General features: G+C 39.5%; 1 protein-coding gene across 1 annotated transcript in view; it reads right to left on the reverse strand.

Annotated features, from left to right (window-relative positions):
* The window catches only part of Pdzrn4 (PDZ domain containing ring finger 4), a 352,809-nt gene that overhangs the window by 30,060 nt on the left and 309,700 nt on the right, over nucleotides 1-13,049 (reverse strand).

Raw genomic sequence — 13,049 nt, forward strand, 5'->3', positions numbered from 1 at the left:
CCATCCAGTATTCTTTTGCAGGTCCCAAGCCAGCATCTAAAGTGCCTACAGTAACGCATCATAGATCCTGCCTCTTCATGTCCATCTCTTTGTCACGAGGAATCCAGTTGCAAAACAGAAAAACAAATGGCTCCTCCGCAGAGACAATTCATGGGTGTGTGCAAACTTCCGGCCTCCGGCACTGATGGTGACAGCAGTGCTAACTCACATACATTATTGCAACTGCATAAATGACACAGACACATTCACTTGTCCATAAACACGCTTCAAAAATGCCATGTTCTGGGAATGAATAAAGTTTATTATTAAAAAAAAAAAATCAAACTACGGCATCCATTCCTGTGAGAATTAGATGGTATATAGAAGGAGAGTGGAAAAGATTGGTGTCAGAAGAGCTTTCTATGAAACATCTTAGCCTTAGGACAAGAATGAGTCCTTTTAATAATGAGATATCTTCTCACTTAGTTAGAGTCACTATATTTTCATTAAAAAGAGAAGGCAAGACCGTGGGTAAAGGAGGAAGATAACAGTGTTGGGAATGCAAACTAACACAGGCATTTGGAAATCAGTATGGAGGGTTCTCGATGCCCACATGTGATCCAGCTATCCCACCATGTGGTAAATATCCAAAGGAAGAGGAGCCGGTGTGTCTCCGAGGCACCTGCCTCTCACGCTTACTGCAACCTGCCTCTCACGCTTACTGCAATGCTAATCATAATCACCAAGGTATGGGAACAACAAGGTTCCAGAAACAATGAATGGATAAAGAAAATGTTGCCTATCTACACCATGGAATATGGCTCAGCTGTAAAAACAACATTTTGTCATTTGCAGAAACATGGATAGAGGCTGTTATATCAGGTGAATTGACCCTCACTAAAATAAATACTGGGTGTTCTTTTTTACATGGGAATAAAAAATGGATCCCACAGAAGTAAGTAAAGGAATATTTTCCAGAGCCTGTAAGGGTGTGGGGAGAGAGACAGAGTGAATACTTTATAGACACATGGGTGCAGAGGTGGGCTAGGAGAAATAACTCCCATGATGTTGTTGAATACACGTCATTGTCAGTAACACTGAATATTCCACAGTAGATAGCAGAAAGGATTCTGAGTGTTCATGAAATAATGAAATGACAAGTGTCCGAGGCAACACATTTGATAGTTAAATTGACCCAATCATCACATATTATATATATGTTTTAAATATCACATTCAACTCCAGAAATATACACAATTATTATGTTAAAATAAGCATATCTTTACTTTGAAAAGCATGAGCGTTTTTACAGAAATCAGTTGTAGTAGAGCACTGTAAAAATCATCTTTTATGATTGAGCGTAGAAAGGAGTGAAGAACTTGCAAAGCAAACTCTGTTCTGTAGGTAGTACTCTCCAAGCATAGTAACCTCCAAGCACTGAGTAAAAAATGAATAGTTACCATTACTCAATGCAATGGAAGTTTTGGGTTCTTTTTATGCTATGCAAATATATTTTTGTCTTAATCCCAAGAGTGGGTTTTCAGTTGGGCTATAATTTGTCCACACCTGTTAATTGTCTCTTTCAGAGGGTGCTAATGGGCTTCCTTGTGAGACACGGAGAGGGGCGTGGTCTAGGACTCTAAGAGTATAAATATGAGAGCAAGAACTAGAAGGTGGGCAGTTCAGTGCTGGAGTGCGGTTTGAAGCAATTTGGAGAGACCAGAGATAGTGTGGAGGTTTGGAGTAAACAAATGGAGAGAAACACTTCAGGGTGCAGTGGCGTGGAGGAGATTGTTAGCTTCGTCCACTGTTGATGGAGTTTGGTATGGAGAGCTGAACGAACCCATCGACCCCAACTAGCTGGGAAAAGTAAAAGGTCTGAGCCCCCTCTACCCACTAACTCTTTCTCTCTCCTACTTAAGGTTGAGGGGTAGATGGAAGGGAGGTAGAGGCCTAAACACCCCAAATAAAGGAGAATTAAAAAAAAAATCACCACTACAGGTGGTTTGCTGCCACAACTCAAGCTGGAAGAATATCTAGTGCCAGGCTGGACAATCATCTCAAAGGAGACAGTGAAGGAGAAGAGGGCCTTTCACATCACTGCCTTCACTCAGCATTGGAGTACTGACAATAGTCAAGAAAATACCTTGAAAATTATTGGGAAAAAAATTATATGAAACTGAGGAAAATCTAACTTCTGCAGAGAAGGGAAGCCTTTTACCACTTCAATCCCACTGTCTTCCAGGCAATGGAAGCTCACATCACACTTTCACAAATATAAATAACAAAACCTTTGGAAGGCCCAAGTTCCAGGGAGGATGTCATCACATTTAGAACAAATTATGCAACAGCCACTATACTTCATTTCTCAGCACGTTAGTGTAGGCGATAAGACAGACAAGTTTTCTTGCCAAAACTCTCACTTCTGGTTCCTTCTCAGCAGCTTCTTTTTCCATTGGGATGATTCCTCAACTTACTATTTGAGTACAGACTTTATGAAATCTTTGAGAAATACACCCTCGTTGTCTGCTCTCCGTTGTGGGCAAACCTGTGTGTGACAGATCATTTTTACCGGGTCTTTTGAGGAAACTGTCAATACTGGTAGGCAATCATTTAAGGATCTAGGGATTCAAGGGCTTCAGACTTGGGTCTTGTTCGCTGAGTGGAGATTGAAATGATTGTTGATTATTTTTGTAATGGCATTGTCAACTATCAAAGTCTTTTGTGATGATTAGTTCTTGGGAGTTTTCCACCAGAACAATTTAAAATGCCAGCACAATGTGCACAACATATTAATCGCAAAGGCCACTCTAAAAGCTGTTTTATTAGCACATACTAACTGTATGTAACCAAAGGCTTCAGAACATGTATGATTATAATGCATGTTTATAAGATTTACATATGTGTATACTCATGCTCACGATACACTTTTATATATGTATAAGGTGCTTGTCATTTTTACACCTCAGTCGCCTACACTGGTCTGCTACCACTGTTCACCTCTTTCCTTCTCCCAAATCTCTTTGTGTGTTGCTGTTCAACTCCACACATGAGAGATAATATATGGCATTTATCCTCATGAGTCTGGCTTTTCTCACTGACCAGGGTGTTCTCTGGCTCAATCCTTTTTCCTGAAGACATGATCTCCATCTTCTTCGTGGAGTGAATTCACCAGTGGTCTTTATTCATTCATCTGGATGGGCACTGGGCTACAGAGGAGAATGATGCATATGTCTCCTAGTATACTGACTTAGAATCCTTTAGGGAGATGCCTAGCGGAATTGTAATTAGATTATATATGTTGTTCTATTGTGTAGTTTTGAAAGAATTGTCATATGGATTTCCACAGTGACTGTAATATTTATATTCCCACCAATAGTGATGAAGTTTCTGTTTTCCCTATATCCTTGCCAGCATTTAATTTTTTTCCCCTGAGGACAGCCATTCTGACTGATGTTATATGGAATCTCAGCATAGCTTTGCATTTCCCTATGGCTGAGGATGTTGAACATTTTTTTCTTGCATTTGTTGAATTGCCTGTTCAGTTCATCTATTCATTTGTTGATTGGGTTATTTATTCTTCTAGTATTTAGATTTTTTAAATTAATCTTTTTATTAGCATATAGTCATTGTATCGGGCTTTGCATGGACATTTGTTCACTGCATTATATCATGTACAACATGGTCTATTTTTGTCTAACTATTTGCTTCCTTTTATTCCTGTCTTAGAGACTGAGTAGATCTGGATGAGAACACACACGTCAGTGGCCATTGAGGCTCAGTAAAAAGCCATTTTACAAATCTCTGTTGAGGATCCTGGAAAACCACAGTACCTTCTATGTCAAGTTGCTTTTCCACTCTTTTTTATTTCCTAGTTTTATATTTTTGGTTTGAGAATTTTGCACAATGTTTATTGGTTATCTGTGCCCCTCCCTCAACTCCTCCCAAATCCATTTTTCCTTCCCTACTCACCCATCTTTGTGTCCCGTACCCCTTAAACCCATCATGTCCAATTTGTGTTAAGTATATATATTTATATATGCAACATTTGATATATATGGGCTTGGATGTGTGGTTTTCCACTGGAGTATGTATGGTCCAACCACCAGAAACTATACTCTTAAAGAAAACCAACTCCCTGTTTCCCAGAAGCTCCACTTTGACACTAGCCCCTCAGCTAAGGTGGATGAGTGAATAAGGCTTTCCTACTTCCTTAAAAGTTGTGCGTTTTCTTCTTTGTTTCAAAGTTCCAATAGAAACTGCATTGATATCTCATCGCAGACTACATTATTTTTAGGCACACCCAACTTTTCACTCTCCTAAGCTGTCCTTTCATGCCCCATTCCTGCAGCTCTTCTGTGGTTCCTTTTCTCTCCTCATGATCACCAGTCAGCCTTGTCTGCGGTTCGTGAAAGACAAGGAAGCCAGAGATGCAAACTGCTGCTTCATCTCTTCATCTCTTCTCTCTTCATCTCTTCATTCAGTGTGTTTGCTACATGAATCCTATCCACCCTTGCTGCCAATTTTCTGTTAATGAAAGAGCCCAACCCTATCAGAGGCAAATGTTTCCACTCTTGTCCCATAAACCAGGTCTAAAATACTGTTCCTAGGATCTCCATCATAAAGTTATGTTTTTAATCCTATTGTTATTCCCTCTTTCCTTATGAAATCATGTCCTTTGACATAGGTGTTCATGAGTGTACACACACACACACACACAATTAGTTTTACTCTTATTGTGTAGGGCAGAAAAGAAACTCCCAAAGGAGTGCAGGTCTCCTTGAGATTGGGGGCTCAAGAAGAACCCAGAAAAATGTTTTGGGATGAAGAAGACTGAATTTTCAAAAGGAAAACTATTGACTGCGCGGAGGCACAGAGACAGGGAACAACACGCCATGCCAGAGGAATGTTCAGTAGCTAGTATGTTATAAATGAGCAGTTTAAACTTGAGCTCCATGAGGCATCATAGTGAAAAGAAAGCTGAAAGACAGGCAATGGCCAGATGATGCTTACGGTATGAAACAACCAACTGCAACGTGTTAAGTAATCCGAGTTCTTTCCTGTGTTAGCTAACCTTCTAGCACTCTGACAAATGACTGAGCCAATCAGCTTTGGAAAATGAAGGTTAATTGGGCTCAGGATTTCGGAGCTTTAACTTCATAATTATTTGACATATTTTCTTTTGGGTCTGTGGCTGCGTAGGATATTCTTGAGTGATTGGCAAAGCCTATTTGCCTCATGACAGTCCCAAACAGAGGAGTGGCAGGAAAGATCTGGGGGTCTCAAGAACTCCTTCAAAGATATGCCTCCAAGCACCTAACTTCCCTCCACCAGGCCTGACTTTGTAAGCAGCATCTTTCTTTATTTGTATCACCTGTGTCCTTTTGTCCTCGCCAGTGCCATTTCTAAATACTCATATCCCATCCAGCTTTAGAAAGTTTGTACATATCAAACGTTATGCTAAAATGTTTTGCAAATAATGCCTCCTTTAATCTGAAACCCAGCAGAGCAATAGTGTACTATTAATATTAATATTAATTAGTGTATTATTAATAGTGTAATAGTGTTTGTAGACTGTCCAGTGTTCCTTCACTGTCTTTTTGAAAATGAGATGCTTTTTTTTTCTTTATACAATTACAATTCCTTTCACAATCTATGTGCATGTTTAGGGCCAACTTTTTAGCTTGAAGAATGGACCCACAACCAAGATATTAGTCCACTGTATTTCCCTAGCACTAGTGGCTCTTTCAAGGGTTTCATTCAGGCTCATCAAAAACAAGAACATGATTTTCACTAATACAGAAGAAAACGTATGTCGGGAGGAGCTCAAGCTTAATATGTCCATGATATGTAGTGTCTGGAGAGAGGTTCTGGAAGCAAAGAATAAAAGTCAAAAGACAGGAGGAGACCGAAAGTGCAGGGACATAGCTATAGTCTCTAGACTGTGTTATACCCAGTCTTTGTCTTAAGTACTTGTTTTGATATTCTTTTTCTTAGATTCTGATAGCTCCTGTAAACTTTGTTTTATAGAGAAGAGAACTCAAAATTGGCATGGATATTTATCTGTGATCACTCACGGGCAGTAAGTAATCAGAAGCAGAAGCGGAACACATGTCTTCTCTTTGTTTCTTTGAACTCCAAGGTTTAATTCATTTTAATTGATAAATTTCTAGTCTAATGGTCACTGAGGAAGAAACTCATTGCATAGGTGAAGACTTAAAGACCAGAATTCAGTGGAACTCAGTAAGACATTAGGCTAAGTCAGATGAGACAAGCCACAACAGGAAGGGTTCCAGTGAGAGCCACTGTGTGTTGGGGGAACAGCCCAGTGTGGCAGCAGCAGAAGGTATTTGGTAGAGGCCTCATAACCAAAGGCCTTATTAGAGGAGTGAGGAGGTGCTCAAGATACAGAGGTATGGACTTTCATCCTACACAAATTACCAGCTGTAAATTAGGACTATTGAGAGAAAGCAAGGGCTGTTTTTCTAGCATTTAACAAATGAACATTTAGCAGACTCAAAAATTCCTTCTTTTTTAACTTTATTATTGGTTGAATTTTTAAGAGATTAACATATTTTATGGAATTATCTGAACCTCACAGATAATTTATCTATATTTCCATCTCTCCTAAGTGCAAGTAACCTTCTCATATTGACCTGATGATTTAGTGGCAGAGCTGAGAGTAACATCCATTGGCTTTCTAGGTGTCATTCAATTGAACTGCTCTGTATTAACTGCTTTTTTTGCTTGCTCACCCATTATTCTTTAGCTACCCCATAGGAGCTTGGACTAAGGGTGCCAGAAAGGGTGTCTTAGGTGCAGCTGAATGCTTGAAAGGACTGAAGGATACTGAGGGACACCTGCTGCCCAGGTGAGAGATGCAGTCACAACACGGGGCCACCGCTGACAATGCCAACCTTGTCAGGGTGAAGACCAGAGAAAAGACTTGAACTGAAAACACCTTTGTATTCTTTCAGCCCTCAGTGTCTGTAGCAAATTTTAGCAGAATAAAGAGCTGGCTAAACTTTTGTATCTGAGCCTTGCCTGTAGAGGCTCAATCCTGGTGTGACTTTAGTGGGGACACTGCTATCCTGTGGCCTTGCTGTCTTCATTGTTCCTTTGTCCCCACATTTGTAAGCGGTCTTCTTTGAATTACTGAAAATGCCCCCCCCCCAAAAAAAAGAAAGTGTTAGCAACACTTCTTTAGTACTGGCTGTGTGCTTTCTGGGAAGTCACTAGCTGGAAAGGACAGGGAACTGTTGACTTGGATTTGATTGCGTTTCTTGGTTACATTTGTGCTGGCCATGTCTTCAGTGAAGGAGCTAACGCAATGAGACCTGCAGTTCAGGTTGCTGCTTTATAGTTTCAACAATCCCTACCAAACGTTGAGAAGCTAGCTGCAGGTGCTCACTTGAGAAAGGCAACATTCTCTGTCGACAAGGCAGACAGAGAATGGATAGCTCTTTTATTGTGAAGAGTGAGCATTCTGCAGGAGTCAAAGGGAAATCTGAGCCTTCACAGGATGGACACAGGAGCAAGAGAATTGACAAACTCTGGGATTATAGAAGCAGGACAAAATGGTTTGCGTTATGAGGGCTCTTCCGCTGGAAAACGATGCCACCAAATGTCAATCTTTTAACATACGGGAAACCATGCTGGCACATGTAAATAATAGAAGGTAGGGCAGATGGAGAGGGATAAAGAGATAAGGGCACAGGGTTAAGAGCTCTAGCGCTGCCCTTTAAAATAAACCCAGGGAATAGATTTGGTTGCAGCTAGAGGAAAGTTTGACCCAGACAGCACAGATGTGGATTATTATTAACTCGGGCTAAGAATTAGTGAAAGGACAAAACCAGGAGCATGTGAATTTACAAAACCCACTTCTTGAACTTGAGTGGAGATGTTGATCAAAATTCATCAGTCCACATAGCATGCTTCACATTGGAGGTACATACTGATAAGCAATGGGAATCATGCCTAAAATTCTACCAACTCAGATTTTTCCATAGGCTAGTGGTTCTCACCCTGTGGGTCAAAATCCCATTGAGGGTTGTAGATCAGATAGTTATATCATGATTCATAACAGCGGCAAAATTATAATTATGAAATCACAATGAAAAAAATTTTGGTTCCAATATGTGGCACTATATGAAAGGGTCCCAGCATTAGGAAGTCTGAGAACCACTGCCATAGGGAGTTCAGATGTCACAGAAATACTAAAAGGGCTTTTACTTTGTGAATATTTGTATAGACTAAAACTGTGTCCCAGAATTCATATTATTAAAATTTTCATATTCTATTCTTACACTCATTTCTTTTTCAGACATTGGTGAAGAATATGATCAGGTAATGATTTAAAGTCTCTCCAGGCTTTTCAGTGAAAAATCTAAAATGAATATTTTATTATAAAATATAATGGTGAGTAGAAAATGTAATCCATAAAACTACTCATTAAAAGAAACTTGCTGTTCTTTATTTGAGATTAATACCACAGTGCAAAGTAACAATTCTCCCAATAAATACACACTCATTAAACATAGGGAGATCGGCTGATCCGTCATCATACAGCATTTCACATTTATTGTTTCTACATTTTCTCACAGGCTTGGATCCCAGTGAGATCCTCATTTCACAGAACATTTTAGATGTCACTTTTTTGTTCCTTCCTTATAGAACTAGCTGTTCTACTTATTTTTTCAAACTACTCTATCATAGATGCAAAGTACACTGCATCTTTCTATTCCTGGCAAAAAAAAAAAAAAAAATCCAATGACACGCACTAAAGACAATCAGTGGACCTGCAGATGTGATGACTGAGAAAACAGGGTCTTCATTTATCTATTTCAGATATTACACATTAAATTCTAGACTGGAAGACGCCCCGGGTCTGTGTTGACACAACAGAAATTTGTCAGCACTCACCCGGAGCTTCTCTTTGTTTGAAAAGAATTCAGGAAGTTCTTCAGCATGAATTATTAAGGAAGCATAAAGGGAAGATTAACAAGGAAGAAGTAAGAAATAAATAAACCTGTTGACAGACATACTCTGCTTCCCTCAGCTGGCTTCCGGAGCTGGAAATTGGCTTTGGAACGAAGCACTGAGCTCCTATTACACATCTTCTCAGCTGTTTTACACCATGGATGGCGGGTTTTCCCATGGTCATCATAACAGGGAAAAATGTCAGACACTTCACCGCTGTCACGGTCCCACCAATGCGATAGTAACCGGCCAAGTTTTCAGTTCTTTTCCTTTCTTTCTTTCTTTTTTTTAATATGCTTATTTATTATTTAGATAGTATTCTGCCTGCATGTGTGCCTACATGCATCTGGTGTCAGAAGAAGGCACCAGATCACATTACAGATGGTTGTGAGCCAACATGTGGTTGCCGGGAATTGAACTCAGGACCTTTGCAAGAACAGCCAGTGCTCTTAACCTCTGAGCCATCTCTCCAGCCCCACAGTTCTTACTGGATAAAATAAGTTGCTTTGCTTGTGTTTGCTTGTTTTCTTTTCTTTTTTTCTTTTGAAATAGTGTCTCGATTTGTAGCTCAGGCTGGCCTTGAACTTGTGATGTTCTGGTATCAGTCTCCTCAGGACTCTGATAACTGGCTAAATTCACTGTACCTAGTTCAAGATTCTTAATATAGCTTAATGTGTACATATACTTCCCATTTAAGAAAGAAAGTTGAACTTTAAAAATATATTAATTAAAAAATTTGACAAAAGGTCACATAATGCTGATGCTAACATTTTTGTTTCATTCACAGGTTTTCCCGTACTTGAAAACAAAAGCAAGTAAAAACAGCAACACCCTCAAGGCACAAGAGCTTGCTACGTATACAGAAAGGTGCTCATTTCAGATCCAGTCTTCCAGAAGGACACAAGCGCATTGAGGGAAGTTTGCACATTCCGAGTTTCCAGCAGCGCTTCTACAAAATACACATGCCTTATTTACAGCAAAATGTCAAGAACAGGGATTTTCTGCATTAGCTCATAGCTCTTTGCTTGCACTCATACACTCACAATTCATCGTTCACTGTAAGGTTTAACACTGCCATTATGTTACCTTTTTTTTAACTTTTACTTTTTTATTCATTACAATTTATTCACTTATTTTTAAAAAACTGAAAACTAAGTAATAGTCTAGACTTTTGTGAACTAGTAGTTTATCATGTGGAAATATTTATATCCATATGGACATATATATCCATATATATACAATTTTAAATTCTGGTAAATATTGTCAACTGGAGTCTGTTATTAGCAATTTTAGAGAATTTAGTACTGTTTAAAAATATTTGAATAGATAAATTAAATGAATTATCTGATTGATTTAAAACTATTTTTCCATCTTAACTATTAATTTACTAAGATTCTTTCATGGTTATTTGCCCAAGCGTATGATAAGATGCTTTTGCATCGGGCTTCTGATGAGTCAGCAAGCTTCTCTCCTCAGTGTTGAGTTAATCTGATCACTTTGGTCATCCGAAAATTAATTTCAAGCATTGCATTATCTATTCTGCATTTTCTTTTATTAAGCATGGACCATCGAAGTTAATTGAAATTTTATCAGCATTTTTCACTACCATGTAATTACTATCTCTCTCTATGTAAATATCCATTTATCTAAGTTTTTTCTTTTCTTTTTCTTTTTCTTTTTTCTTTTCTTAACATTAAACCTAGAACCTCACCCATGCTCAGCACCTCATTTGACGGTACACCTCCAGCCCCATGTAATTTTTAACCAGTCAAGAGTTCTAACCGCCTTCAGTATCTTAAACATCGGTTCTAAGGAACATTTATTAAAGGGGAAATGATCCTGATAAAATGTTAAATGATAAAACAGGCCACAAACTTATAAAATACATGAAGCTGTTTTTAAAAGTTTTACAGCTTTTTAGATTTTATTTTTATGTGTGTTTGTGAGTGTGTTTATGAATTTGTGTGAGTGTGTATGTCAGTCTGTGAATGTATGTTTGTTGTTTGTGAGTGTGTGTGTGAGTGTTAAGAATGTGCTTGTGGTATGTGACTGACGGCACTTGGGTGCAGGTGGCTGTGGGGCCACTGGTGCGCGTAACTCGGGAAGAGCGGCAACTGCTCCTAACCTCTGAACCATTTCTCTAGCCCATTATAAGGTTTTATATTAAAAGGAAAATTCTTATAAAGTCGCTATAACAGTAGTTGGCATCTACTGCTGTTATAATAACTACTTTCTATTTAATGCTGTCTTCTATTTCCAACACTTTTTTGCTCTGGAGTAGCTACTTATTTCAAATCATAAATATTTTAAAATATAAATAGTAATCATTCAGTATCGAAAAGGTAAATATTGGATACCACAGACATCATGGGAGCCTGCAAATCTCTATTCCTTCTTTTTGTTTATTTCATCATATTGTTTATTGGAAAACCTTACTTTGGAAAGGGGCAGGGGGGAGATGGGGGAGGGAGGGTGGGATTGGGAGGGAAAGAGGGAGCGGGATACAGCAGGGATACAAAGTTAACAAACTGTAACTAATATTAAAAAAAATTATTAAAAATTGGAAAAAAAAAGAAGGGAAGGAGGAGGTCCTCCCCTATCAGGGGACTAGAGAAAGGGCATAGGGTGAGAAGAGGGATTGTGGGTGGGACTGGGAAGAGACAAGGGAGGGGGCTGCAATGAGGATACAAAGTGAATAAATTGTAATAAATAAATATATAAATAAAATTAAATTTAAAAAATTAAAAAAAAACCTTACTTAAAAAAATAAAAGAAAATGTAGTTTGATCCAGTGGGGTGAACAGAAACTGAGCAAGCATCACAGTCCAACCATACCCAAGGCAAGGGCTCAGAGGGGGCAACAGCATTCCATAAGAGAAACAAGAGGAAATGGGGGGTGGGGACACAGGAGTTGCCACTCTGGTGTTCCTCAGGGGCAGAGCCGGCCATGCCTAACCCGCTTGTGAGGACTTGCCAGTTTGAAAAGTCATAGAGATAAGAAAACAGAAGGAGGTGACTTCGTCTTCCAGAAAGAAGAGGCATTCTCTGTCTCTTGCTTTCTCAGAGGGAAGCCATGCTCTTTAGCTCCAGCATGCCAGCTCCTGAAGTCTCTGTGCCAACAACAGAGTCACCACTGGCAGCTGGGCCTTGGTTACCTTAAAAGGGACACAAGTCTGATTATGCCAAGCTCATTCATGCTCTTACAACTTTGCCAGGTCTAGGTTTCCCTGGTTATTTCTTTATCCTCCAACGTCTATAAGAAAACTGACTTTTGTCTATGATATGGTTCTTCTATCTTCCATTCCTACTTCATCTGCCATTGCTGTAATTCAGGCCTAAGATAGCTCCCCATAGAATGTTCTTCTACACCTGCAGGTCTGTTGGATTACTCTCCTTAATAAATAGCTGAACACATCATGACAGCCTGAGCTAAACGCTTTCTGTGGGTGAATAAAGCCCAAGAATGATACAGTAGACCCTCTCTGATGTCACCCCGAACACTTACTTCCCCACTGTTCCTTTTCCACTCTTGGATCTACTTAACTGGGTTAAGACACATTCCGTAAACCTACCAAGCCAGCTTTCTCCTCACAGCAGAAAATGCCACTTCAGTACCTGTCTGAATTAAAACTCTATCAAGGATTAATGATCAAGTGAACTATGGGCTTCCAAAGGCTGGAGACAATGAGGGGAGCTGCTTCTGTGTTGCTGTGGAACCTTGCCTGGAGCAACTGCCCAGGGCACACTTGAGTCAATGCACACACTAAAACTACGCCTTTGCCAGTCTCCTTCACCAAAAAGAGCTCTTGAGCCTTGTGAGCTAGCCATTGTGTGAGCTGACATTGTTCTACTAAAGGGAAGGGTGAATCTTCATGCTCTGTGCTTTCCCAGTAGAATTTTTGATGTCTGTGCCTGCCTGGAAGTCTGATATAGATGGCCTTGGCAGAGGTTCAGGCTGTACATAAAGCTATATGTGTCAAGAATCTTCCTGAGAACAGGGCATGCTGCTGATAAACATTTGTATTACTGAGATCTCTCTCTCTTACACACACACACACACACACACACACACACACACACACACACACACA

The sequence above is a fragment of the Psammomys obesus genome, unplaced genomic scaffold (genome assembly GCF_907164565.1).
Source record: "Psammomys obesus unplaced genomic scaffold, mPsaObe1.curated_primary_1811, whole genome shotgun sequence".
In the NCBI taxonomy this organism is placed as follows: Eukaryota; Metazoa; Chordata; class Mammalia; order Rodentia; family Muridae; genus Psammomys; species Psammomys obesus.